The sequence below is a fragment of the Lynx canadensis genome, chromosome E2 (genome assembly GCF_007474595.2).
Source record: "Lynx canadensis isolate LIC74 chromosome E2, mLynCan4.pri.v2, whole genome shotgun sequence".
Lineage (NCBI taxonomy): Eukaryota > Metazoa > Chordata > Mammalia > Carnivora > Felidae > Lynx > Lynx canadensis.
The window spans coordinates 39769631-39796629 of record NC_044317.1 but is presented as its reverse complement, the minus strand read 5'-3'; positions in this window follow the sequence as shown (position 1 = coordinate 39796629).

The window sequence follows — 26999 nt, the reverse complement described above, 5'->3', positions numbered from 1 at the left end:
GGCGGTCTCCAGAGCACGTGACTTGTTGCACCTAAGAGGACTTGCCTTAGTTTGGGGGCCCCAAATACTTCCCAACATCGGGGACCGTGGAGCTTTTTAACTGATCAGCGAAAAAGACACCAAGAGTGAGAAGAAATTCTTGCTACCTGCCTTTCTTGGATGAAGCTGTGAAACACTGTCAGACCCTCCCCATTGTTCAAGATGCAGCTCGGTCCCCCCCTCCTCCCAGCCCTCGCTTCCTTTCCGCCATTTATTTTGACTTTATCATTCACTGTCTCAGAGAGCAGCATGATTTATATGCTTTGGTTTCATTTCCACAAGTACGCTGTGAACTCCTTTGGGGTGAAGGCTGATTGCAGCCTTAGTTTCTCCAGCTCCTCATCACTCTGTGGCTTCCAGCCCCCTGTCCCCAGTAGTGTGCCCAGGCATACGGTCCTCGACACGGCTACACTTGGGTACCGTTTTCTTTGAGGACAAGTGTAATAGATTCCCTTGTCCACTCGGGCGGACAGGAATGAGCAGAACCGTCTGAGAAGACTTCAAGAGAGCAGGAACCTCTTGCCATCCGCTGGCTGTTCTCGTGTTTTCTGTCACCGAGCATACCAAACTCTAACCACGTACGACCCGTTAAATGACTGTTTCATTCCATTTTGTAAAAGGAAGGAAAAGTAGAGATTTTAAGTCCAATGAAATTTAGTTAAAAGCAATGCTTTTTGCTAAACGTGCTGATGGCTGCCAATTTGAGTGTCCCGTGTGAGTCCCTCTGACCCCCCCGCAGGTACCTTTGCTTCTGACTGCTCAGATGTCCAGTGCTCGGCTGTAGGAGAGGAGCCAGGCCCCGGGGTCACCCCTCCCTTGTTCCCTGGGCAGAATGAGCGCTGGAGGAATCTGGTAGCAGGAAGACGCTGCCTTTGACCAGCATTCAACAGCAACAGACTCCTGAGATTTTGTCCTTGACTTCTGCTTAAGGATGGAAATGTTGAAGCTGGAAACACGATGGACGGGCACAGCTGACCGGCGGAGCTCAGCGGGGCCTGCCTGGAGGCCGGCTCCCCGGCCCATTGAGCCAGATTGCACTATCGCTCAGAGCGCTGGGTTCCTGGTCCTCACACAGGGACCGAGGCTCCGTCAGCACAGCAGTGACACCGTGACCAGTCACAGGGACGAACCCAGTCAGAGGAACAGGAGGCGGGGACGATGACTGCCAAGGCAAGCAGAAGATCCCTTTGGTTTTCCCTTAACACCATCGTATAACCAGTGGCGGTCATGGAAAAGCCTTTGGAGGCACATATCCCACATTTTTTGTCTTGAGCAACCACAAATGTTGACTTTGGCTGGTTTTTTGCCATATCAAAAACTTCAGCACAGCTCTTGGTTTCCAAGAGCGTCTGGGGATTGGTGAAGGGGACCACTCAGGGAAAAGAATAATCACACTTTGTTTTTTCTAAGCACAGATGAGCATTTCAGATTTTGTGATAAGCCCCCAAACTGCCCATCTAGGAACTGGATAACTGTCGAGCCCAATTGCCATGAATATCGGCTGCCCCCAGGGGAAGGAGGGGCTCCCTGCCTTCCTGACCCCATGCAGCCCGGACTCCGCCCTTGGCTCCCACCTCCTCCAGGAGCCTTCTCAACACGCCTTCTTGTTTCAATCATGGTGTTGGCCACAGGGAGGGAGGTTCTCGAGACATTTAATTAGCTGAGAATTTCACACTCTCCAGTGGCTTACTTGCGAGAACTGCAGAACTACCCAATGGCTCCTGAAATATGAAGGCTGCAATTGCCCAAAGGCAGAGCTAACGTACTCTGGAGTTGGGGTTGTGATATGGGCAGAAGTTCTCAGGTCCTGAAACCTCCAGAGAAGAGCCAGCAGCCTCAGCCCCTGCCAGGTTCCGGGTCTTAGCGCCTGTCTGTAAAATACTGAGTATTGAGCCGTACAGACTGGGGAGCACACCTACAGTGAGAGTTGGGGGGGGGGGGGGGGGGGGGCGGTGGTGTCCATAAAGAAATGGAGAGCCAGATCTCCCTAAGGAGAGCCACTCCATCCAACTCTGTTACTGGTCCCAGAGATTCTGCTTTTTCCAGAGAACCTGAAAACCTGGATTTGTAAGTAAAAACCTCACAGTTTTAGAATGCTTGCAACTAATTGAAGACGAAAGTGTAAATATCACGCGAGCCAAACAAAACACCTCTGTGAGCTGGATCCAGCCCCCGGGCCACCCTTTATGTCCCATTATCCTACGTGGGCTGTTTGAAGGGCTTCACCTCGCCCTCCAGACCTCTCATCAGCTTTGCTTGTCCCGGGCAAATGAACAGGGAGAAGGCGGACAGGAACCCAGGGCCAGCGTGTGGCATGGACCAGTGGCATTGGACCATTTGGTCAGCAGCAGATGAGAAAGACAGAGCCTCACACCTTCCCAGGCCTTCTGAATCAGAAGCTGCATTCTCACGAGATCCACAGTGATTTGTTTGCACACTGAACTTTGTGGAGCATTTGTTTAGGGCTAAGTAAGAGAACTAGCCTGAGAGCGGGGAAACCCTCTCTCCATCTTCCCCAGAAGATGGAGATGCCCAGACGTGGTACCTCCCCCCACCCCCCCACTGTCTCCTTCCACCTCCAGCCTTGCCAGAGTCCTGGAGGAGGGGTTGCCCCAAGCAGGGAGCAAGAGTTGGGTTTCCAGAACTCCCATCAGGCTTCTACGACTGCAGGATGCTTTACCCCCCAGGGAGAGCTGCTCACATCCCACACACAGGTCAAGCGGCCGGAACGATGCCACTCAGCTCAAATCACCAGGACGGGGATCCCAGGAAAATTCTCCTTGGAGATCAGCCTTCCGTAAAACAAGAAGTTTCATGTCACCAGCTGCAGACCCCAGAGAGGGCGGACACAGCACAGTAGAGGGGAAAGTTTCGTGGCTCCTTTGCCCCTCAGAAAAGCACCTCTCAGCATCCATGGGGCCTCCAATGACTGTAGAAAAGCGTGTGCCTCTGTCTCAGTTTTGCTTCTCCGACTCTCCCCAAGTCCCCAGGCCTTGTCAGCAGAGACACATCTATCGATAATTACAGAATACACAGCTTTGGGGGCATTTCCCTTCCATTCACGACATTTACTGGTGTCAGTCTGAGCATAAATACAATTAGATCTGAGAGCTCTATTGCAAAAGCCAATAAAGTGGGCCTCAGTAGAGATTCTAAAATTACTTAACTTTTCTTTAGAAAAATATTAAAACAGTATTATCACATCAATGAGAAGAAAAGACAGGAAGATAATAAAGTTATGTTAAACCTCCCTGTATTTACTCATGTGTGAAACAGTTATGTCTGGTCACATAATTGCAATGGTTCTGAGAAATATTTCATATTTTATAATGAACATTAAAAGAGTTTGTGGATCATTACTTTATATGAGTTCCAAAGTTATTACATAAAACCCAATAGGAATGGTTATAAATTATCGGATCCTCCGGCCTGGCCTTGGTAAACATAACATGAAGACTGAGACATTTCAGCAGACAAGATTCATGAGAAGAGGTAAAATTCTCCCTGCATTTGAAGGGGGAAGAGCAGACTAAAGTACTTGTTACCAGCTCTTAACATTTTTGTTTCTGTTTCAGAGAAATGCTATTGAACCACTAGCTTAAGCCACACGCACACAAAGCTTCCGTTAGAACAAAAGAGAACCCGCTTTCAGACACTGCCCTCATCTTTCCATCTGTCATTATCCTAGCTGTGGCCCTAAGGTCACTGCAAAATTCGTGAACTTTTCAACACAGCATGGGTTTAAAATACTGTACTCACCAGACTCATATGATCACCAACAATTATTTGTTTTCAAAAGGAGACCCTCTCTTTAAAATCTGAAAATACAACCTCTTTGCAAAAACTGAGGAGTTAATAACATTCTGAGGTGTTTTTTTTTTTTTTTCTTTTGGTCTGCAAAATAGGTTGGCAGGCAGCATTTTAATTAAAAGCGGTCATTTGTGAATCCCGGTCAAGAGTAAAATGGGTGATATTCTACTTAACTTGTGCTTTTTTTTTTTTTAAATCAGAGGATCCTATCTTGTTTAGAAATTACACCTGCTACTTCGTCTGCCCCCAGCTTCTGCTTGGTGAGGGCTGTGAGTATCAGGATAATAGCAGCTGGGCTGACAAAGTTAGGCCCCGAGAGGGGAAGTCAAGCCTCCCGTCAGTATCCAAGAAGCATGTTACCAAACTGGTCCCAAGAAGCATGTTACCAAACTGCCAAGTGCAGAGCTCCCCTAAGAAGCCCAGGCGGCAAAGTCAAAGTTCCCTATACAGCCTCAAGAAATACAAGCACCTCCCTGGGGCTAGGTCATCCCGCCCTTGGTATTGGAGGAGGGAGGGAGGATGCTGGCCTTCCTGGAGTCCTGCACCCGACACCCATGAGGGTCCCATACCTGCCAGCCCCCCACCTTGCCCGGGGCTCCCCCCTTTATATGGAGCAGCTGTTGGTGAGGCTTTCTAGGCAAACAGATGTCTTTTGGAGAATTTAAAGCTCTGAGTTGGAGGCCAGATTCTGACTGTACTTTGAATTATGTCTGCCTTGATCATTATGCAGTCATTCACATATATTTTAGACATCAATATTGTCTTAAAATATTCCCGAGTTCTCAATGCTATTTATATGCTTCGATTCTTTCCTTTGCTTCTGTTCTGTCTGCTCTAGCTCACTGAGTGCCTACACATCATTTTAATAAATATTTTTATTGGGGAGGGGTTTGCTCTTTTCTCCTAAATGATTTCTCTCTGAATTGAATAGACAGCCAACATTCTTGGGAAGACTACAACCTTTTGTAACCCCTTCGAACGGGGAATTTACCAGTTTGGGTATTTTTTAAGATGAAACAATGTCATGTTTTGCCTCGTTCCATAGATAGCAAGTTTTACTCCCAGCAAAAGAAAGATTATGAAGATGCCAACTTACAACGTGGGGGGAGAATTCTCCTGGTTTATTTACAGCAATGCTACTGTGGCTAAAGTCTGAGATTTTGATAAAATGTAAGTCGGCAGGGAAGAAAAAACCCCTCAAGAGTGTGGAAAGACAAATAAAAGAACAGATATTTTCAAGACTTGAAGAAGAGTGTGGAGAGGTTGGGAAATCTTGCAGGGATGTTCTAGTACAGGTAGGATTAGGCCAAGCCTAGGGTCATCTTTATGGGACCCTCGGAACTTAACATCAGAAACCAAGCCCAGCCAATTAGATTCGATGACAATGCTCTTACTTGAAAGCGGGGTCAGCGCTCTACTCCCTAAAACGAGTCTTTTGATCATCTTGTCCTTGTTAGTAATCATCCCTCCGAAGTATTTCTGCGATCACCTCTAGGTGGTGCTAACACTGCATAGCTTCTGTTTTTCGGCACAATGAAAACATTAATTTGCTATGAGATAATTTTTGACGTAAATGTAAAATGGTGCCCATTCGAACTCAGTAATGAAGCATGGTGCATTTCTGCAGCTCCTAATTTGACTAGTTAAATGACTCCATTACGTGTCTAACAGACAGAAGCAAATAATTTCTGGTCAGTTGATGTTCACTTATCCGTATCATTTTGCCCTGAAAATAAAGTCTCTGATCTACAATTCCTTTGTCTTAGGTTTTTTGGGTTTGTTTTTTTTTTTTTTTTTTGCTTAAGATTATTAAAGCAAATATACTTAAATAATTCAGATTAAACCAGTTCCAACCAACAACTAGAACGTCAGAGCACACGGGCTAATCAAATATCAGTAACGGGGTAGGCAGACAACTGGACAGCCCCTCCTAAATTGTCCCAACCTTGCCCCGACCCTAGGTCTCAGGGGTGAGGAGGGGTTTGGGGCTTCAACAGAACAAGTGTCCACCTTTCCAGCCCATTGTCTCTCTGTGGCCAAAAGGAGGCTGCTGTCTGTTTTCTTCCCCCTTTTTACTTTGCCACAGAACTTTGAGGATGTTTGAGAAATTTTCAGCAGGATGCATGTCACTATAGCAAAGGATGCCGCTTTAATAAATATCAAGTGATGAATAATTTTGCCCAAAGGGGAAAAAATGGTTAATATTGAATCTTAATGTTCCTCATCTAAATGCTTTTTTCTTCCTGCTAAAAACAAGTTCAGAATTAAAGCGTATCAGTTTACACATATTGCATGCATATTAGTGAGACACAGCTGTGTATGTCCCCCTCTTAAGAGCCATATGATTAAGTTATGGGATATCATATAATCCAAACTCCTTTTCTATTGGTCACCTTTCACAGACAAAAGCTTTTTAGTTTTAGGTCTATTAAATGACAGAATGTCCGATTCTGTAAATGTGCAAGTAATTATTATGAAGCACCTGTGTCTCTTCTTTTCGCTTAGAAAGTCCATCTATAAATTGCTTTTGGAACGGTGCTCAGAGGCTGACACTCCCTGTCCGGGGCAGCTGTCTGTTGCTCAGCAAGGTGGATGGAGATTCTGGGTCCCAGGTCTCCAGATCCTGATGAACTACAGGATTACAAGCCCAGGCCATTCCATTCCATAACCCCGAAGCAAAGTGACAGGGGCCTCTTTCCATGCAGAAACAGCAATGGGGGGGGCGGGGTGAAGAAGAAACCCCAAAGTTTGCAGGGACCCCTGGCCATTCTCCTTTCTGTTACTGTGCCCGGGGAGTATCAGCAACCAGTTTCGATCAAGCAATTGTTTTTTTGTGTTTTGTTTTTTTCAAGACAACGTTCGAGCTAGTTTAAAGGATCTTCATTTTTCCCCAAAGTAACATGCTATTCGAGTCAATTAAATGCAGTTTTTAAAAACTGGCTCGAGTGTGTGTATACACCGTTTTTATTAAGCTTTAACGTTTCGATTCCCTCTGTGTGTGAAAATCTTTAGCCATCTGCATGAGAAGGGACACAGGCTCTGTGCCTTTTGACGTGAAACAATGTCAAAAGGACTATTTATGACTCATACCTACTTTGTTGAAATTTTCGACTGATGTTGTTTCTGCAATGTGATCCGGGGAAGCAGCCCTCCTACATAAGGCCGGGAGCTTGCCCTGGAGGGGCCAGACCTCACACCTCTGCTTCCCCTGCCCAAGGGGGCCCGTGATAGCCATCAGCACCGGGCTCTTTGGTGTTATGTAGGTCGAGCGGCCCGTGGGTTTACAGGAAGGATTTGGCCTTTTGATTTGGTGTAGAATTTACAACCTGTGAGCGCTGTTTCAGCGTGCAGATCTGGGTTGTGGGTGCTGGAAAAGGAAACGAGGTCAAGCTAGGAGAGAACAGTGCATCTAAAGAGGCTTCTGCGGGTCCTCAGCTCAGGGCCGCGAAACCCCTCCCTGTGGCCGTCGCTTTGTGACAGGGGCACCTGCCAATGCGAGAGCGCGCGGGACAGCCCCTGGGCGTGCCCTTTCCAAGGGGACAGCCCTTTAATCTGCGTGGAACAGAAGTACAAAAGGAAGCAAATTCTGTGAGGACAAGCCCACAATGGAGCCCCAAGGCAAGGGGGCCACAGGAGAATAGAAGCAGGTCCGCCAGGTACGTGGAAATCAGCAACACCTCCTGGAACGCAAGGAAAGGAAAACTGCCAGCCTGCAGCTAACTTCAGAGGACAGATTTCCAAGATGACACACGGGAAGCCTTACAACTCCCTAAAAACTGCCGGGGGAGCCAGGTTCCTCTAGCACTGGTTGACAGGGGGCCCCAGGACTTCACGCTTCCCCTAGAACAGCTGAGGGCATCAAAAGCAGTTTAACTACCAAAGCCTCGGCACTCCCTGCCCTAAATTAAAAGTCAGTGATGCTATCAGCCCTTGGGAAAGGAAATACCCACTTCTGAGCTGGGGGCTCAGCGAGACGGTGCTGAAAACGGAGCTTGCGATGCTTTGCCCGAGACCATGAGGAGTCATGGAGCTCGGTTTATTGGAATAAGGGGGTGACAATTGCTAAGGAAGATGGAAAATAGATGATTCGCCTTCTTGTCCATAAAGGGAAGGCGAGAGCAGATGCCAGCAGCAGACAAGCATTTCCCAAGGAGAGGAAAATATTTCCGAAGGAAATCAGCATCATAGCAGAACAGGTGAGAAAGAAATTAGAGAGTCTGAAGACTGATAACTCCAGGACCAGATGGGAACCATCTTAGGGTTTGGGCGAGAGGAGGCAAGGAAACGGGAGAACGATTAGCAAATACCTTTTAAAAATACCCTGGGAAACAGGAGAAGCACCCGTGGACGAGAGCCCTTACGCAACACCTATATTTAATAACGACTCTGAGGGAGATCGAGGAAATTAAACACCAGTAAGGTTGACTTGAGCAGTGGGGAAGATATTGGAAACACTAATCAGGGACAAAATAGGGAAAGTTATGATTTAATTAAAGATATTCAGCATGGATTCACAAAAGGGAGATCATACGTAACAAAACTAATAGAATATTTTGAAAAAGTAACAAAAAGGAATTGAAGAGGGAAACCAGGGGTATAATTTACTGGGACTTTAAGAAAGCTTTTGATGCACTGCCTCACAAAAGGCTAATCTCCAGCGGTGGGGAGTTTGGGTCTGAGTGTGGTGGGGGTGGAGAATGAATGAAGAATTGTCTGGACCGAGGGTACTTGTGAGCATTACCATGAAGAGATTAGGATAAAGGGAGGAGACTGACTGCTGGAATTTCCCAAGATCTGAATTTTTTTAATTAATTTTTTAAACATAGCGCATCAGTAGGCTTGCTTAGGAAATGTGCCCAAATGTGATGAATTTCTCCTGCAGGTATAATATTGGAGGGCAGGTGCCAGTTAACGCTACAAGGACAATAGCTTTGGGAAGGATTTGTTGAAATTTGATGAAAACATGACTGTTCCCAACATACAATGAGACCATTTGTGACCAACAAGGGGGCATAGCCACTAACTGTCATGTGAATAACGAACACAAAATAAAAGATGGAGAATACGAAGATAAGGAGCTCTGATCTGGGATCCAAACAGTTTAACATCGGCACCCACGGATGGGCACAGCCCTAACTTCGCGTGCACACACTGACACGTTCACACATCGACAGGCTACAAAGCAACACTCTGAAACACGCCCTGGTGCCTTTCAAAGATGCACGCATATGTGCAGCACTTACCCACAGGAATACCTTCATAAACACACTCTGTGCACTTTTACGCCCTTAGAACTGTGTACACGCACAGCCACGAACGTGCTCACGCTTATCCCAAGAATGCTCTGCGGCGAGTGGGTGGAAATGACAGATGCAAAGGGGAGAACATACTATTTTCCACAGGGAAATATTGGGAGGCAAATTAGGGGGAAAGGCCCCCTTAGTCACCTTACGGTAATAATAGATGCCAGGGGAATGAAAGGAGAGGCAGAGGGGCAGAGGAACCAGGAGGCACAAAAAGACCTTTGTTACTACAAGCCAAACCGGATCTGAATACCTTCTCTGACAAAAAGTAGCGAGGGGCACAGTACTCACGTACGGTAATGGCAGAAATCCCCACAGGGACCCAACTCTTGCCCTCAGGAACAGAGCTACGGACCCGGTAGCAGGTGCCTGCAGGAGGTGGTGACCCCGACCTGGGACCTGCTGTCCTCAGGGCCCAGATCTGAAGCTGACCCAGGGAAAGCCAGGCTGGGCAAAGGCAGGGGGCACTCTCCAAACATGACATCCTAGCATTTGCCAAACACATGCTTCTTCATTCTTGGGAACACATGAACGATGTTCATGGTCAGACCAATGACCAGAAGCACGCGCTTGATGGGAAGATTCATGCTACAGGGTGGTCACCGCCATCAAAGGGGAATGCGACCACTGGCACTCAACTTCCGTCGCTGGGGGTCAGCGCTAGAATCTCCTTCCTGCTTATAAAGTTGTACAATCCAATGGAGAACATGGAACTATAGACAGAGGTTCTAACACATACGTGTTAGAATAATCTGAACGACATTTACCTTTTTCGTCGTTTATTAATATTAGAATGTGACCTGGGTACTGTCCACATTTAAAAGCTCATTTAGGATGGAAAGTTGCAAAATAAAGGATGCATGTTCTCCTCATTAATAATAACAGAATTATTGCCCCAATGGTCATCTCCTGCAATGAATAGGGGTGAGGTATTAATTCAAGAATGAGATGTTACAAAGACATATCCGTTATAACATCTCTTTCCCTTTCTAGAATTTTAACCCTGGAAATATCCATGTCTTAAATCCAATAGTTACAAATGAATACTCAGAGACTACAAAATAGAAATGAAAGATAGGGCCCTGGCTCAGTCGGTTAAGCGTCCGACTTCGGCTCAGGTCATGATCTCGCGGTCCGTGAATTCAAGCCCCGCGTCGGGCTCTGTGCCGACAGCTCAGAGCCTGGAGCCTGCTTCGGATTCTGGGTCTCCCTCGCTCTCTGTCTCTCTGTCTGTCTCTCTCTCTCTCTCTCTCAAAAAATAAATAGACGCTAAAAAAATTAAAAATAGAAATGAAAGACACAAATACTTTTTTAAAGGAATATAGAGCAGAATGCAACCTACCTTTTTTTTTTTTTAAGCATTAAAGTCCCTCCTCCTATATGTCCCAGAGAGGAATGAAGCACTTCTTGCCCAGATAAAATTAAACTACACGATTTGCTTCGTACCTGCAACTCCCCTACCATTTTATACTCTTGGTTTTGCAAGCATACCACCATATGATGACTTTTATAACACTTGTGTATTTTCTTTAACTTTTAGTGTTTATTTTATTTTTGAGAGAGAGAGACAGAGCACTAGCAGGGGAGGGGCAGAGAGAGAGAGAGAGAAGGAGACTCAGAATCTGAAGAAAGCTCTAGGCTCTGAGCTGTCGGCCCAGAGCCCGATATGCGGCTTGAACCCACGAACCGTGAGATCATGACCTGAGCCAAAGTCGAACGCTCAACTGACTGAGCCACCCACCCAGGTGCCCCACAACACTCGTGTATTTTAAGGAAAAATGCAAGTGACAGAGACCAAAAAACCCCCCGCTTGTCTTTACATCAGGTCCAGCCCTTAACTTCCTCCCAGTTTTTCATTCAAAGCAAATTTGGGGATTTCTGCTTTGTCCCCTAAAGCAAAAAGAGTGCTTCTTACCGGCTGGAGCCTATTCAAGCACCACCTAACACAGTGTCTGTAGGACCTGACTCTCACAGGGAGCAAAGGGTTAACTGAAGAAGGGTTAAGCCCCTCCTCCATCCACCCCCACGCTCCTCTAAATAGACTTGCCCTCCAAGAAAAGACTCACCTCCCACATCCCCCTTCCAAACAGCTTGCCCCCAGCCCAGAAACCCCTGTGCTGCCCCTGACAGCAGCCCTGAGTAAGACAGAACGTCCTTTCGAAGGGAAACAAAGGGTTAAAAAGTACCTGTCAGGAATGTCTCTTGAAATCAGTCATTGAGAATCATCTGTCAGTAAGACAGAATTAATTACTACATGTAAAATGAAGAAATCGATGTAAATTAAACACTGTATAAATGGTATAAAAGTTTAGGACACCCTGATTGTTAACTAATTACTGATACATGTGTGAATTTTCAACAAGCCCCAGCAGGGACGTGGCGCTTGGGCCTCCTTCCACATCTTCCCAAAGTCGAGTTGGAGTTCTGGAATGTTTCTCTCATTTCCACGTTTAGCTAAGTCTGGAGTTGGGGGCAACCCTCCCCACCCCCCAGCAAATACAGTAACTTGCAAAGTTCAGTGACATGTTAACACTTCGCCACGTCCAAGGCTGGGGGGTGGGGGGGAGGAGGACAGGAGCTCAGTTCAAAGGTTACACTCGTGACCTCAGCATGAGAAGAAGTTCCCCGGGTCCCAGGGGCTCTGAGAACTTGGGAAATCACCCCGCTGCCCATTGCAAATATGTTACTAATTTATGCAAAGCTGGTTTTATTTATGAAATGAAATCAGACCTTATAAATACTTGAAACATGGTCGGGGTTTCAGATGTGACTGCCATGCTGTGTTGAATTCCTAAGGTCCAGTTCAATGGCTGCTTGGTGTGGACGGGAAAGGAGCAAAGAAAACCCCAATGCAGAGGCTCTTGTCAAATCACACACCTCGTGCCCCTCTGGCAGTGGGCCGTCAGCCCTGCACCCTGGCCCTTTCACTCTGGGGCCCTGGTAAAGACAGGACTGCTGGGACTCAACGCATTTGCCGCCAGTCTGCCTCACCCTCAGACGAAGCCCTTCGCCTCACGAACACACCACAGTCCGAATTCTCCCCTTTCTTGGTGCATTCTAACCTGATGCGAAAGCTGGAGACGTCCCTGCAGGCACTTCTGACCACCGGGGTTTTCTTCTGAAGTTTCAGCCTCACTCAGGGTCATACCAGCTCTCCCCTCTCTCCTTGGCCTTGCAATTCCTCTGTCTCCTTGACCTTTTACCTTCTAACCTTCTGACACCTGTCGGTCTCCTCCGAAGCCGAGGGGGCCATCTTCTCCTCAGTGTGCTGGTCCTGACAGGGCCCGTCACCGGGACCCAGCTGTCAGCCCTCTCGGGGAGGATCCGATAGAAGGACCTTCTCCCACCAAAACCCACGAGCCCCATGACTGAAATGGACCCCAAGTGACCTCCGAAGTGTGCTTTGCAAAAACCCATACCAAAAAACTGAAAAAAAAAATACTTATACGATTTGTAAAATTAGGGAGCTGGAGATTACTTAGGAAGGGACGATTTGCATTGCAAACGAACTTTCTGATTTATAGCGTCACCACGGGGTTCCTTACATGAGTCAATCTAAAATAAGATTCAGCTCTCAGTGCGTCTAAAATAGAATTCAGTTGCCAAAATTCAACACGCACACCCTATTGGCAACAGCCCCCATCAATAATAGCCATTGCGAAGAGTGAGGTGCTCCAGGAAACTTTATTTTCCTTTCTTCTCCTAAGGCTTTCCTGCAAGTTTATCGTCACTCCCATCATACTGGCTTAGTAACGTTATCCTCAGCCCGTAACACTTGGGGTCTTTTTCCACTCACAGCCAGGGGTGGACACTTGCCTTCAGGTCAGTGTCAGGTCTCAGCCAAGAGAAGCCAGCCAACTACAATCTTGCACCGTGCTACTCAAATGGGAAGTGACTGCCCACTTGAGGAGTAAACCCAAGGCTTAAAATTAAGCTAAGGAGCATATAAATATTCTGTTACTCGATGCAGTCATTCTATTTCTGATAATCTGCCCTGGAAAAATACCGTAAGGTGTCGGGGAGACCAGGAATGAAAGGAGTTACCTCCACGTTCAAAGACTTTCCCTGCATTATCTTTGTGATAATAAAAACTAGAAACAACCTAAATACCCACCAATAGGAGAAGTAATTATACAATCCCAAATAGGGTATTTTATTATAGGCATAAGTTTGTAGACATAAAGAGTTTTAATCGTATGAGAAAATTTGTACAGTACATGTAAGCACACATGCACGGTCGTGTGCACAGAAGGATTATAAGTAGGTAAAAGATAGGCGCAGGAAGAAACCTGGAAGGGAATAAATCTAAACTGTGGCAATCTTCACACAGTAAGAAATGGCCTGGGGTTTTCCTCCTATTTTCAATAATCAGGAAAAAAAGAGGTAAAAGTTGCTTTGACATTAAGAAAACAAGAGTTGAGGGGCGCCTGGGTGGCTTGGTCGGTTAGGTGTCCGACTTCGGCTCAGGTCATGATCTCACGGTCCGTGAGTTCGAGCCCCGCGTCGGGTTCTGTGCTGACAGCTCAGAGCCTGCAGCCTGTTTCAGATTCTGTGTCTCCCTCTCTCTCTGCCCCTCCCCCGATCATGCTCTGTCTCTCTATGTCTCAAAAATAAATAAACGTTGAAAAAAAATTAAAAAAAAAAAAGAAAACGAGTTGATTTCTTTTTTAAAAAGGAAAACATAAGGGGTTAAAGGCAGTGGATTAAAAGCAAGCTTCAATTCCTTTTGGTATTTACCACCAAGAAGTAAAGTTTCTGTTGGTGTCAATGATGTTAGCTCACTTACGCCATAAAATTCTTTATTTAAATATTTTGCACTTGGGGCGCCTGGGTGGCGCAGTCGGTTAAGCGTCCGACTTCAGCCAGGTCACGATCTCGCGGTCCGTGGGTTTGAGCCCCGCGTCAGGCTCTGGGCTGATGGCTCGGAGCCTGGAGCCTGTTTCCGATTCTGTGTCTCTCTCTCTCTCTCGGCCCCTCCCCCGTTCATGCTCTGTCTCTCTCTGTCCCAAAAATAAATAAAAAACGTTGAAAAAAAAAATTTTTAAATATTTTGCACTTTCCACAGCAGAAGGCCTCAAATATGGGCAGGTCCTGCCCGTCAACATGACGATAGCTCACCAGGACTGAAGCTACACACGCGGGAACGTGTGCGGCCTGTAATTCTGCATCTGTGTCCCTCCGAGGGTCTTGGGACCTGACACGCGCAGGTAGGCAACGTGCCCTCCACAGTCAATGACGTCATCCTGCTAGCCCCACGGGGCCTAGCACAGGGTCTGGTGTAAAGTGACATCTCAATAAATTCTGGGTAAAGAATGAGTGTCCTTTGAGAGTGCCTCCTACTTTCTGGGAACCTCGAGGCTTGCCCAGAATTACAACCACTTCTGCCATTTCCCTATGCTCCCACGTGGAGGGCAGGCACAGAGGTGGATTTCAGGAGCCACTTAGGTCAACAAGGCTCCCTGCCATGCAGCCATGCAGGCCGGAAGGGTCAAGCAGCTGGGAAGCTCTTGGGCAGAGAACAAAGACAGACTGGGATCGGGATTAGAACTCCAGTCTCACTAGAAAGAAACTCATTGTACCTCAATTTGCCAATCCTTAGAATTGGGGAAATAAGCTTATTCCCCAGGGATTTGGGTATGCTGAATCAGAGGAAGAGAAATAAGTCTTCTTTTCAAGGCCGAAACAGCGCTGATTGCCAAACAGGAAAAAAAAAAAAAAAAAAAACCAGTCTGGTTTCAGTTAATTAAGAAGATGTTATTTTACTTCCACTTCTGGCTATGGCAAAAAGCCTTGTATCAAATCAACCATCCCATGGAGAACAAGTAGAAAAACAGCATCAGAAAATAGTGTGTGTGTGCGTGTGTGTGTGTGTGTGTGTGTGTGTGTGTGTGTGTAATTTATTTTAAGGCAGAAGAGATTGTCAAAGAGGCCAGGAGCCGAGGGGCCAAGTGGTAACCAAAAGGGGTCCTGATGAGCTGAGCCCGGTTTGGGCATTGCTTATCCCACCGAGGCAGCCGTGAACTCACAAGTGGCAGCCGATAAGCTGAGGAGTGAAGCAGAGCTTTCCATAGTCCAAGGGGCCAAGGAGACAAAAATCAGAATCTAGGGCCTGGCAAGGTACAAGTTCCCTGGTAAACACTCCCTACTTTCATCTCAATGATGACCCCTGCAGGGACACACTTAGGAGTACGAACAGACGGAAAACAAACAAACCCTTGAAATTTGCTCAATTTCTTCCCCAAGCCTAATGGCCTACTGGGAGCAAAAGCAAGCCCTCCGGGGAGGGACGCGATGTCGTCGACAGCTGTGCTGTCCAAGATGGCAGCCACAGGCCACGAGTGGCTAGTGAGCACTTGGTATGTGACTTTGTCAGACTTGAGATGTGCTATGAGTATAAAGCATTCACCGGATTTCCAAGAGTTAGCACAAAAAAAACGTGTGAAGTATCACAATAATTTTTATATTGGTTACGTGTTCAAAGGAGAGTGTTTTGGAGATATTACATTAAATGAAATATGGTATGAAAATTAGTTCACGGGTTTCTTTGTACCTCTTTAATGTGGCTACTATAAAGTTTAAAATTATATATCTAGCTTACATTACATTCACATCTAATGGTGCTAATCTAGAGCCTAAAATTATCTAAATTTTTATACACAGTGTTTGACAGTCGATAAAAAAAAATTCCCAGGCACACCCAGCAATAAGACCAAAGGAACGAGTGGCGCCTGGGTGGCTCAATCGGTTAAGCGTCCGACTTCAGCTCAGGTCACGATCTCGCGGTCCGTGAGTTCGAGCCCCGCGTCGGGCTCTGGGCTGACGGCTCAGAGCCTGGAGCCTGCTTCCGATTCTGTGTCTCCCTCTCTCTCTGCCCCTCCCCCGTTCATGCTCTGTCTCTCTCTGTCTCAAAAATAAATAAATGTTAAAAAAAAAATTAAAAAAAAAAAAGACCAAAGGAACGAAAGCAAGGATGAAAAAAAGAAATGAGACAGAAGGGAATAGGAACAAACCCACAGAAGACCCAGATGTTGTCTCAAAGAGTTGCAGGCTCTAGATTAACTGTAGGTAATATATTTAAGAAAATGGGTGACAAGGTGGAGAATTTTGGCAGGAATCAGATTCCGTACAAGAAATAAACCGAACATTCTGCTGTGAAAAATACAATATCTGAAATTAAAAATTGGAGAGAGTTAACACTAACTAATAGAAAGTATTAGTTAACCACAAGGAGAGTCCATTTGCCGAGTACAGCAATGTGTCCTGCTCTTGACCTGAAGATATATAAATTGTGTGCTTGTGCTAGTCTGGCCACAGCTATCTTCCAATTCCATCAAGAGTCTCCAAGATCTCCTTTCCAGAGAGTCAGAGTGCAAGGAGTATCGGATGTTACCATCCCCAAAGTCGCCATGACAGATGCCCCAGGTGTGCTAAACAGAGCAAGGTCTGGGTCAGGGTCCGGGCACTGGGCTTCCTGGCCTTCCATCCAGTTTGACACCAGCCTTCCCCAGAGATCAGGAGCAGTGCCAACACGAGAGCCCTGTCGCTGGCCCAAGGTTATCTGACTGCACATTCAGGGAAGAGGCTTCAAGGCTTGCGTGGGCCGCTTCTGGGTGGTCCATGAGGAAGCCACCCGGATGTTTATGTTGCGCTCTGATGTCCTAAACATCCAGCAGAAGAGCAAAAGGCGGAGTGAAGAGGCCATCTATTCTGTGGACGTAACACTAGCCTTGCACAAAACCTTTGGAAGTACTCTGCTGCCTTTGTCTAACCCCACCACAGAGAAAGGCACCGCCTTCCTGAAACAGCAGTGTGAGAGGCAACAAGCTTAATCAAGTTTTACACACCAGAAGAGGAACCGCACATGAGACCATTGCAGGACACAGCGTGGAAAAGTCCAAGGCTATTGGCTGCTGATGGCAGGCCATAGGGGAGGGAATAACTCCACTCCTGGAGATTTTAGAAACAAATGGAAAGTGTTTCCCAAGGTCCAGATGCAGGTCTCTGGTGAAGGGAGCCCCTGCATAAAACCACTGCCCCAGGGACCACTGGCAGGAAGACGCAACCTCGACAGGAAGAGACTGATGTTTATTCTGGAATGCTGTGTCTGAGGGGTAGCAGCCGGCAGCCCAGAGGAGCATTCTAAAGCCATAGGTCACAGATCCAGGGGGGCCTGCAGAGGACTCCAGAAAGCACCCGGCTCAGGGAGGAACACCTGTGGTGGCCATATTGCCAACCCTGACTTCTCCTGGATTTCATCCTAAGTGGGTGGGAACCAAAAAAACTAACCCCACTGAATGGGTTTAAACAGGGAGAAAACATAACGTTGTTCTGTGCCTCCCACCTGTGGAATTCTCTTTAAATACAATAGAGATGATAAAGAAATTATCTGCCAGTTGGTCAAGAGAGGAAGCTCTTTGCTTGAAGAACGTGCATAATCATCACCCTTCCACAAGCAGCACATCCCCACCCTCGCGTTTTATCCATGAGGACACAGAGGCCTGGTGACAAAGGAGCCAGCGCTCAGGCATGGTGCAGCAGGGCAGCCCTCTGGTCTGCACTTCTGCCGGGGAGAAGGTGGCCGTCCATCGTGGAATCAGCACCCAGGGCTACCCCTCTCACACCTTCTCTGTCTGTGACCCAGATCATCTCATCTCCTTTATCGCTAAAATGCTGGTGGCCGGGCAGAGATAGGGAGAGCCAACTCTTATTATATGGTCACCACTTTTATTTTATATTTTTTAGTTTATTGTTTTTAATGTTTATTTTTGAGAGAGAGAGAGCGACAGTGCGAGCAGGTGAGGGGCAGAGAGAGAGGGAGACACAGAATCCGAAGCAGGCTCCAGGCTCTGAGCTGTCAGCACAGAGCTCAATGCGGGGCTCGAACCCAGGAACTGTGAGATGGTGACCTGAGCCGAAGTCGGACGCTTAACCGACGGAGCCCCCCAGGCCCTCCAGATGGTCACCACTTTTAATGGCTGCCCCATTTAGAAGCGGGTGCGCCCGCTGAGCAAGACTCCAAGGCCAGAGGGACCTGGGTGAGAAAACGCACGTTAGCTGGGCTTGTTCTTGATACTTTCTCTCCGGAGACTCTTCTGGAGAATGTCACAGCCACTGGCACCTCGCACAGAGCACGAGTGGCCCACAGAAGGGCTGCACCCATCATCTGGGCTGCCGGGAGTGAGCCTGAAGCCGCCAGCTCAGAAAGCGCCACATGGCAGGGAGCTGGGTTTCCAGCAGGCAGAAGAGGAGGTAAGCTCTCTCCGCATGTCCTGCTGTGTCTGGAAACCCCGTCCAAGAGGCAGCGTATGGATCTGTGTATGGATCTGCTGTCGCGTAATGAAATGGTAATGGGAGGCAGTCCGGAGCTCCTCTTTACACAGCCACCAACGGATGCCATCCACAAGGAGGGCAGCTGCTCCTCCAATCTGCCCCGCTTTTTCAAGTCAACACTCTCTTTGGAGACCAAGGACACCCTCGGCCACACCCAGGAGCTCTCGCTGCCTTCGGAAGGCCGTCTGCACTGAGATGCCCCCACGGAACCCTCGGAGCACTCCTCGCTCCCAGCCAGAGCGCCCGGGAGCTGGGAATCCATCGGGGGTGCAACAGGAGAACGCCTCACAGGAAGGACAGCTCCGGGCTCAGGCAGGGAGCCATCGGGGAGAGGAGCTGTACCGGTGCCCGGTTCCGCGGACCGCATCCTCTCCCTCTCTTTGTTAAGATAATAATAAACACAAAGCCACAACAGCAACAACAAAATCCAAATAAACGATAAGCTCCAAAAAGAGCAGGATGGGACCGCCGTCTTTTCCAGATACCTGTTCACCACAGCCGATGGACTGTGCCAACCCTGAGCCAGCTCCAGTATGCGCCATATGCCTGTTTCTTTACTTAGCCTTGTTTGGGATGGGAATCCTTCAGAGAATGGAAGGTCCCCGCATATTTGGCAAACCAGACAAGGACACCAGCCGAATGTACCCAGGGATGGGGTGTCCCTGAATGTGCGCACGCGTGCACACACACACACACACACGCTGCCTTCTTCTCTCCCAGACTGTGACTTGACTCATCAGCGGCTCTTCCTGTGAACAGTAACCAAATTAAAATATAAGTAAGCTCAGTGCTAGGAAAGCAAGAGCAAATGAAGGCTGACCTTGTCACACTTCGGATCAAATCACCTAGCTGAGACGTTAGCTAAGAATCCAGTCAGACACACACGCGCCACGTACAACGAGCACCCACAGTCCACTCATATTTCTCATTGGCCAAGCGGAGATGTCACGAGCTGCACTCCCAAGACCAAAATCCTGTCCCCCTTCCTGCTTGCATTGTTCCGAGTTTGTAACACAAGCCAGACTCGGGTTCTGGCCCCATTCACACACACGGACGCACCATCCACTGGTATTAAGTAGAGGGAACCGCAGCCGGGACAAACACAAACCAACAGGAAATCAATGGTGTTTTAACGTCTCAGGGCTTTCGATTATGCTGGTTGTCAGCAGGGGATCTGCTTGGCTGGTGCCTGGTGCGGGGGAGGTGGTCCACGGCAGTGCCTTCGGGGTGCCCCCAAAGAAATCCCCTGACCCACGGAGTGGCAAACTGGGGCCAATACCCATGATGGTGAGTGGCTGCCCCAGGAAGTGCCCCCGCCTTTCCTCTAGGAAATGAGGAAGCTGGAAACATGGCGAGAACTTCTCAAGGGTAATCGTTTTCCCTGACTGGTATCTTAAGCTTGTCAAGTTCTTAGCCAGAGCTTTCCAAGGCAAGTTTGGTAGAAGCATATGGTGCTCGCCCAGTCCATATGACTGGCTGAGCGTCGACCACTACTGTTGATACAATATATCACTTTCTTCTCAATATTATGACAGCATTTGTCAATGAAAATTAAATTACTGTCAAACGTATCCTGCTAACTTACGGCACAACCATCAGAGAAAGCCAGCACCGCGCCTTAAGCCAATGGGACCTCATCTTTATGCTCAACCAAGACGTGGGGGAGAAAGACATTTGGGACTCTAATGCCAGTAGCGATGGACTGCCAAGCCAGCACAAGGACAGAATGGGATCCACCTTCCTGCAGCCCCCGCTCCCGGGAAGGGCATCTGTGGCGGGCAGGGGGGGCAGGGGAGCGTCAGCATGGGCACACGCGCGGGGCAGCAACACTTTATGAGGGAAATAGCACACGTGTTACACGCATGTGCTGGTTAAAAGGGAGAGAAAGATCAGATCTTTATAATCAAAGATCCTCAGGGTGTGTTTAAAATCTAATATTGACATACTGAAGCGATCATATGGAAACATTTAAAAACTGGATTATGTCTGAAACTAATATCAGCTTCTTCTATACCTTTGAAAATCTCAGCTTTCGTCCCAGTGTCTAAGATTAAAGATTTTCTCATATTTTCCTGCTAAGGCGGTGGATTAACCACGAAATTTTTACAGGTTCCAAAAATTCAACATCAAAATCGTCTGTTTTTCTCTCCGGTCACCTTACCGGGAAGTGTCTGGAAGTGAAAGGGTGTCGGGCAGAATGGCAAGTGGGGACACGGTGGGCTGCCTGGCAGCGAAGGTGCCTGTGAGGTCACCGGGCTCTCCTTTCACACGTAGCCTTCTTCCGGCCCCACCCGCACCCTGCTCCCCATGACTGCGCATTCAGTCCTTCGCATCATCTCAGGAAAATACCTGGGGACTGAGATCTGACTTCATTACTCTTTCTCTGCACCTCTCAAGAACAAAATGTTGCACTAATTCCAACAGGCAGTGGCTTCAGCAACAGTAGACTGACTGTCACGATGGGCCCGGACACGGTTTGTCGGGAGGAGTGAGGACACAGAGACCGGGGTCTGGGCAGGGCTTCTTGTTTTGACAGAATTGTTTCTTGGTGTTGAGAATATTCCAGAATAATGCCCATAGCTAATCTAGAAAGAGGGACAGATAGAGCACCCCCAATACGCAGTAGGACCTCACTGTCATCTTTAAGATCACATAAAGTAGTTAAAAATGAGTAAAGGAGTCTATTGCCAATAAACTATGACTCACCGTTGAATAGTCTCAAACACAGCCCCGTTCTCTTTTCAGTGAGGTCTTCCGAAACCTTTTACCTTGGACTCCCTCCAGAAGAGGAACCTGTAAAGGCAGCACCCATGGGCTCTGGCACCCTCAAGGACTGGTCTCCCCCTTGTGTGGGGAGGTATCATTTGGGGCCATGTTTTACAAGACCAAAAATAAACAAAAGCACCTCTTCTTGCCCGGAGTCTCTAGCTCTCGGCGGAGTCCTCGAGGCTCAGAAAGGGAAATGTGTCCCCTCTCTCGAGGCAAATTGCCCCACACTACCCCTTGAGTGCTCGGCTAAGAGAGCTCAAGCTTGGAACGAAGGATGTTTTCAACAGTGCGGACACCCCCGTGGCCCTCCAAGACACTCGGGTTAGCATGACAGAGGAAAGAGACCTCAGGAGCAGGTCCCCCCCACACACCCCCTCACGGGTGGCCGCAGACAGCCACCTCCTGAAGAGCCACCATTCACTGGGGCCAGCAGCGGCTTTGGGAGCAACCCACTCTTTCTTTATTAAATAAAGAGAACACAGAGAAAACTGACGAGTCTTTCTCCTTTAGGGCAGGGTCCAAATATGTGCGACCTACTCTACCCAGCTGGGTGAAGAGAACATCAAAGAAGGATCTTTGCCACTCTCTCCTCCCGAAAGCCCCAGCCTCTCGCTGGAGACGTGTCCACAGGCCCTGGTGGGAGGGGAGAGCCGAGGCTGAAGGCTGGGCCAGCCACCGGCTGCAGGATCTCAGCACAGTCATGACGAACTCCCGGCGCTGGCAGTCGGATTTCCATCCCCAAACCGTTCTCCCCAACACAAAGAAGGGCAGCCTGGCGGCATAACAAAAGCCAGTGTGGGCGGCAAGGTGACTGCACATTTCAGCTTGAATGCTCCGGTGTGGGGCCTGCACCTGATCACCAGATGCTTCAAGCAGATGGCCAGGGAGGGGAGAGACGGCTCCTGGTTGCTTCCGAGGGGCTCCAGGAGAACCAATCCAGAGAGCCGGCCGGGAGTGCCCGGCTGCCGGGCTCAGCCTCTGCTCCAGAAGCTCTCGCAGAGATGGAACCTGGAGTCTCGGCTTCCAGGAGAGGCTTCCAAATACCCACCAACACACCTCCAGTGAGGAGCTCACACAAGCAGTGAGGCTCGGCCAGCAGGCCTCCTTTTGTCCACAGAAGCTTTCAGGGTTTCTCGTCTGGATGGTCTTCTGGAACAGGCCTGGCTGCATCTGTTATCCGATCCAGAAGGGCTCGGTAAATGTGATTCATTTGCAGATTAGTTTTTCAGCAAGTGGCCGGGGCGAGCAGTATGAAGGAGCCTCCCTGTGGTGCGGAGGCCAGCCTAACCCCAAGCCCTCCTTCTGGCCCTTCTGCTGACCTTGGCCCCGTGGCCACTCCTGATGATGACGCAGGCCATGTTGGAAGGTGGGAGCAGTCCCTCAGACAGGAAGAGCAGGCAGAAGGGAGGAGGGCTGTGCCACGGAGAGCTTTCTGGAAAACAGAGGATCTTTCTTTCTTTCTTTCTTTTTTTTTTTTATGTGTATTTTTTGAGAGAGACAGAGCATGAGTGGGGAAGGAGCAGAGAGCGAGGGAGACACAGAATCCGAAGCAGGCTCCAGGCTCCGAGCTGTCAGCACAGAGCCCGACGCGGGGCTCGAACCCACGAACTGTGAGATCACGACCCGAGCCAAAGTCGGACGCTTGACCGACTGAGCCACCCAGGCACCCCATAACAGAGGATTTTTACAGCTTCCTCTTAGCAGAAGCTGCTGGCAGGGTCTGTAGGCCAGGACGGAAAGCCGCACTCTTGTCTGCCCGGGATCTCCTTTCTCTTCCAGGGAACCCACGTTCTTGTGCGCCCACATTGCCGTGCCAGTGCAGACAGGTGGGTGCCCGCTCAGGTACACACACAGGCAGGATACCTCATTGAGAACTGGGGCGTTTGGGCTCTTTTATTTACCGATGTATTCCCCTATCTGGAAAAGGCCTGAGATATACAAGCTGCTCAATACACACTGTTCAGTAATGAACGGATGTGTGAATGAGGGACTAAGATCGCTACTAACACCAGACCTTTGTTTTCTTTGTAAGGCGCTGCTGCTTGAGACGACCTTATTTACGTGCTCACTTGTTTACAGGCTTGTGCTCCGTCCCCAGTCCCCACCGTTTTTGAGTGTGAGTTTCCTAGGGGCAGGCCCCTGCCTGGCCCAGTACCGGGCGCGGGAGTAAATCTGCAGGGTCCGCCAAATGACTGAGAGAGGCCCTGTTTGCACCCCTCCCACCTGCCCAGCCCAGCTTGCGTCGCAGCTGCGGCCCTAGGCGCTCTCAGGCCCACCGAGCCTCCCACTCTGCCTCGACAGATGAACTTGTAACGAGCGTGACCGCCCCCCACCCCAGAATGTTTCCTGCGTCTGCACCCCTCACTGTTAGGACTCAGCCGAGCTCACCTCCCCCAGCATGGTGCCCCGTCCCCACAGAAGCAGGAGGCAGAGCCTGCCCGGGCTTTCCCCTTGGCCCTGGCATTCACCTGCTCAGGCCATTGCGGGGAATTGAGTGAGCGTGGGGTAAGAGCAATGGTTGATAAATGGCACAGGAGTGCGGGAGGATAGAGAACTCCTGGCGGACTCAGGGCCGCAAGCAGGCCCAGGGCCTGTGAGAGATGCGGGACAGGCCGCCGGGCCCCCTCCCTGTGGCCAGCAGGCAGGCCAGGGCACATCAAGTTCTTCATTCATCAGCTCTGCAGCTTTGAGCAAATCACCTGACCTCTCTGAGCTTCAGCCCTTTCTTTATAAAATGGAGGAAAGAAGACGCCACTTCACAGGCTCGTTGCAAGGACCTGGAAGGTAATCCTCGTCCAGCCCGCGGCCCATTGCCCGGCCCTGAGCAAGCGCTAGGTGGTGACGTCTCACACTTACCTGGAGCCGTCCCTGTGCCGGGCGCTGTCTAAGCACCACACTTAGCAGCCGCAGAAGGGTCCCATCCCCTCTCTTTGTCTGACAACTACCGTTCCCACAGGTATGGGCCTTCAGTAGGAGCTTAAAGAGCGATTCCTGGACCAACGGGAGCTATGTGGTGCCCCAGATGCCGGTGCAGGCAATCAGGGGTCTCTGTGAGGGCTCAGGAATGCGGGGGGCGGAAGGGGCAGCGCTGACACAGACGAGGAGGCCTCCGAGGCCCCTGGGGCCGTGGCAGGGCTTCAGGGCCAGCGCCGGAGCGGGCGGCTATGACTGGTGGCAGACCCTCTGGCCCCAGGCTTTCCCACAAAGGCAAGGATTAGCCCTTCTGCCCTGGCCAGCGGCCAGCTCAGATCATTTCGTTTGGCCTACTTAGCGGTCCCCCAGGGGTGCAAGGAGGAGATGATTCATCACTGTCTGGGGCACCCTCGTGCAGAGAGCCTTCCCCCCAAGAGGGGCTGCGTCCCTGTCAGCCTATGTGACATGACAGGCACAGGCCCAGCCCTCCCCGCAGGAAGTGAAGGCAGGCAGGGGTGACAGCGGTGTGGGGTGCAGTGTGACGGGGTGCCCGGGGAATCCGCAGCAAAGTCAGGAAAGCGTGCACCCCTCCAGCAGCACGGCTCGGCGCCCAGCGGCGGCGAGCTGTGGGTCATGTCCATGCTGAGCCACAGGGATGACGCCCCCCCCATGCCATCACCTCTCCTCGCCGCTGCTCTCCCGCCTGTCTCAGGCCACTGAGAGAGGCAGATGGTGTTGGGAGAGGAAAGCAAGGGAAGCCAGCCCAGGTCTTTGACAGCTCAGAGTTTTATACAGCCTGAGAGCCCAAAGGGCTGTTGTCATCCTCTGTTCTTTACAGGAGGCTTGCAAGTCATTATGTAAGGGGAGCTCAGAGCCCAGAGAGGTGAAGTAACCTCGCCCACGCCACACAGCACAATGGAGGCAAGGGCCCGGAACCCAGTTTCCTTGTCTTCCGGCTAGACCCCTGGTACACGTGTCCGTCTGTCACCCGGGACATAACAATCTGCCTCCAGAGACCCAGACTGGTCAGAGGGGCCCGCAGGGAGCCGGAGGGGGCCCGGGTGGGCTCAGAGAGGAGCCCACGAGCACGAAAGAATTCGCTGAGCCTCCACTGCTTCGGGGCCCAAGTGCCCGGCCCCCGAGCACCAGTCTGACGATTGTGCCTCCCCTCCCACATTTCAGGGGTCTGACAGGTTCATTAAATATCCGCGGGCCCAGCTGAACAAAAGCAGCAGCCCCGGGGGTGGGGGCTCTGGGCCGAGGGCAGAGCTGGCCACGGGTGGGGGGAGGCGGGAGGGCGGGCGCTGGCCGGGCTGTCGCCTCTGGCTCGGGTTGGGGCACACCCGCCGGCGTCCCTCCCCTTCGGCACCAGTAATTAAGAAACACCTGTGCTTCTCCCCTGGCTGCACATCCGGGAGAGCCCCTCCCGCCCCCCTCCCAGGTTCCCCCTGAGCCGCGGGGGTGGCCCCAGGTCTCCTCCTGGCGCCCCCTCGGGGCTGCGACAGGCCAGCACGCCGCACACCCTGCTTCAAAATGGCCGAAGCCCCCGCAAAACTTCGGAATCAGGACCTGCCCCTCGACGGGCCTCCTTGCCAACACTCAGGCCTATGCCAGCTTTCTCACAAACGAACAGCTTGTATCCCCATGAAAATCAATGGATGGAACAAATTGTATTAAATTATGTAAAATGATACTAAAGAGCACATTCTACCAGTGAAAAGGAAAAAAAAAAAATAACCCCCCAGAAAATCTTATTTTAATAAATCTGACAAAATTGGAGAAGACAATTAGGAGGGGGAAAATGCTACGTTTTTTGTGACACTTAAAGACACATCTCTTGGCCATAAGCGGCGACGCGGGATTTATGCCCTCATAGGTCAGACGGGCGTAATTCTTTTGTGCGTGTGACACCTGTGAGTTATTTAGCGTCCCTCTCGCACCCGCCACAGACAGCGCCCTCCTGGTTCCCTTCGGCAGGGATGGACCGGACCGGGCAGCAGAAACAAGCACGAATTTTTTTTTTGAACCAATTTCCTTCCCTTTCACATCGATTTTTTTTTTCCTGGTAAATAACTGTAATTAGCATTGAACTTGCGATATAACCTCTTGCCTATATGCGGAAAAAATCATTTAAAAATATTTTAGCCCCTTCCATCCTTTCAATTTCCTAGCACAGCTGCCATTAAAAAAAACAAAAAGCAAAAAACAAAAAACAACAACAACAACAACAACAAAAAACAAATCAAGATTGTCCAAAGACATGGTGTTCAATAGGTCAGGAGACCTTTTCTTAGCCCCATGCTTCCAGCTCTCACTCCCAGCCCCAGGAGGCCCACGTCATTCACCAACACAAGGTCTATGGCCGGGCTTCGAGACCCCGAAACAATCATCCATCGAGAACATGTCGGGTCCAGAGCGTGTTTCGGTCTAGAAACAATCTAAACTGAGTTGGAGGGCTCCCAAAAGTGGCACCGTCGGGGGAGGGTGATTTTGAATGGGCTTCCCCCACCTCTCAGCTGTATGACCCGGAACAAACGTTTAAACCTGCTTGAGAGTGTGTCCTCATCCGCAAGGTGGGTATGCTGACGCCAATCTTGCCCAATGCTTATGAGGATCAAGGCGATTCAAATAATAGCAAACATCTAGCATAATTTCTGACCCAAACAAAATGTGTCCTAAATGCTTGCTTCTAATGTTTACGAAAATAAGAGTAATAATATTAATATATTAATGTAGAATGACAGTGACATAATAATACTGTATATAATCATCATTATCATCTAATTGTTTATAATAACAATGACCATTTCTCCTGGCTGTGACGTATAAGAGGGC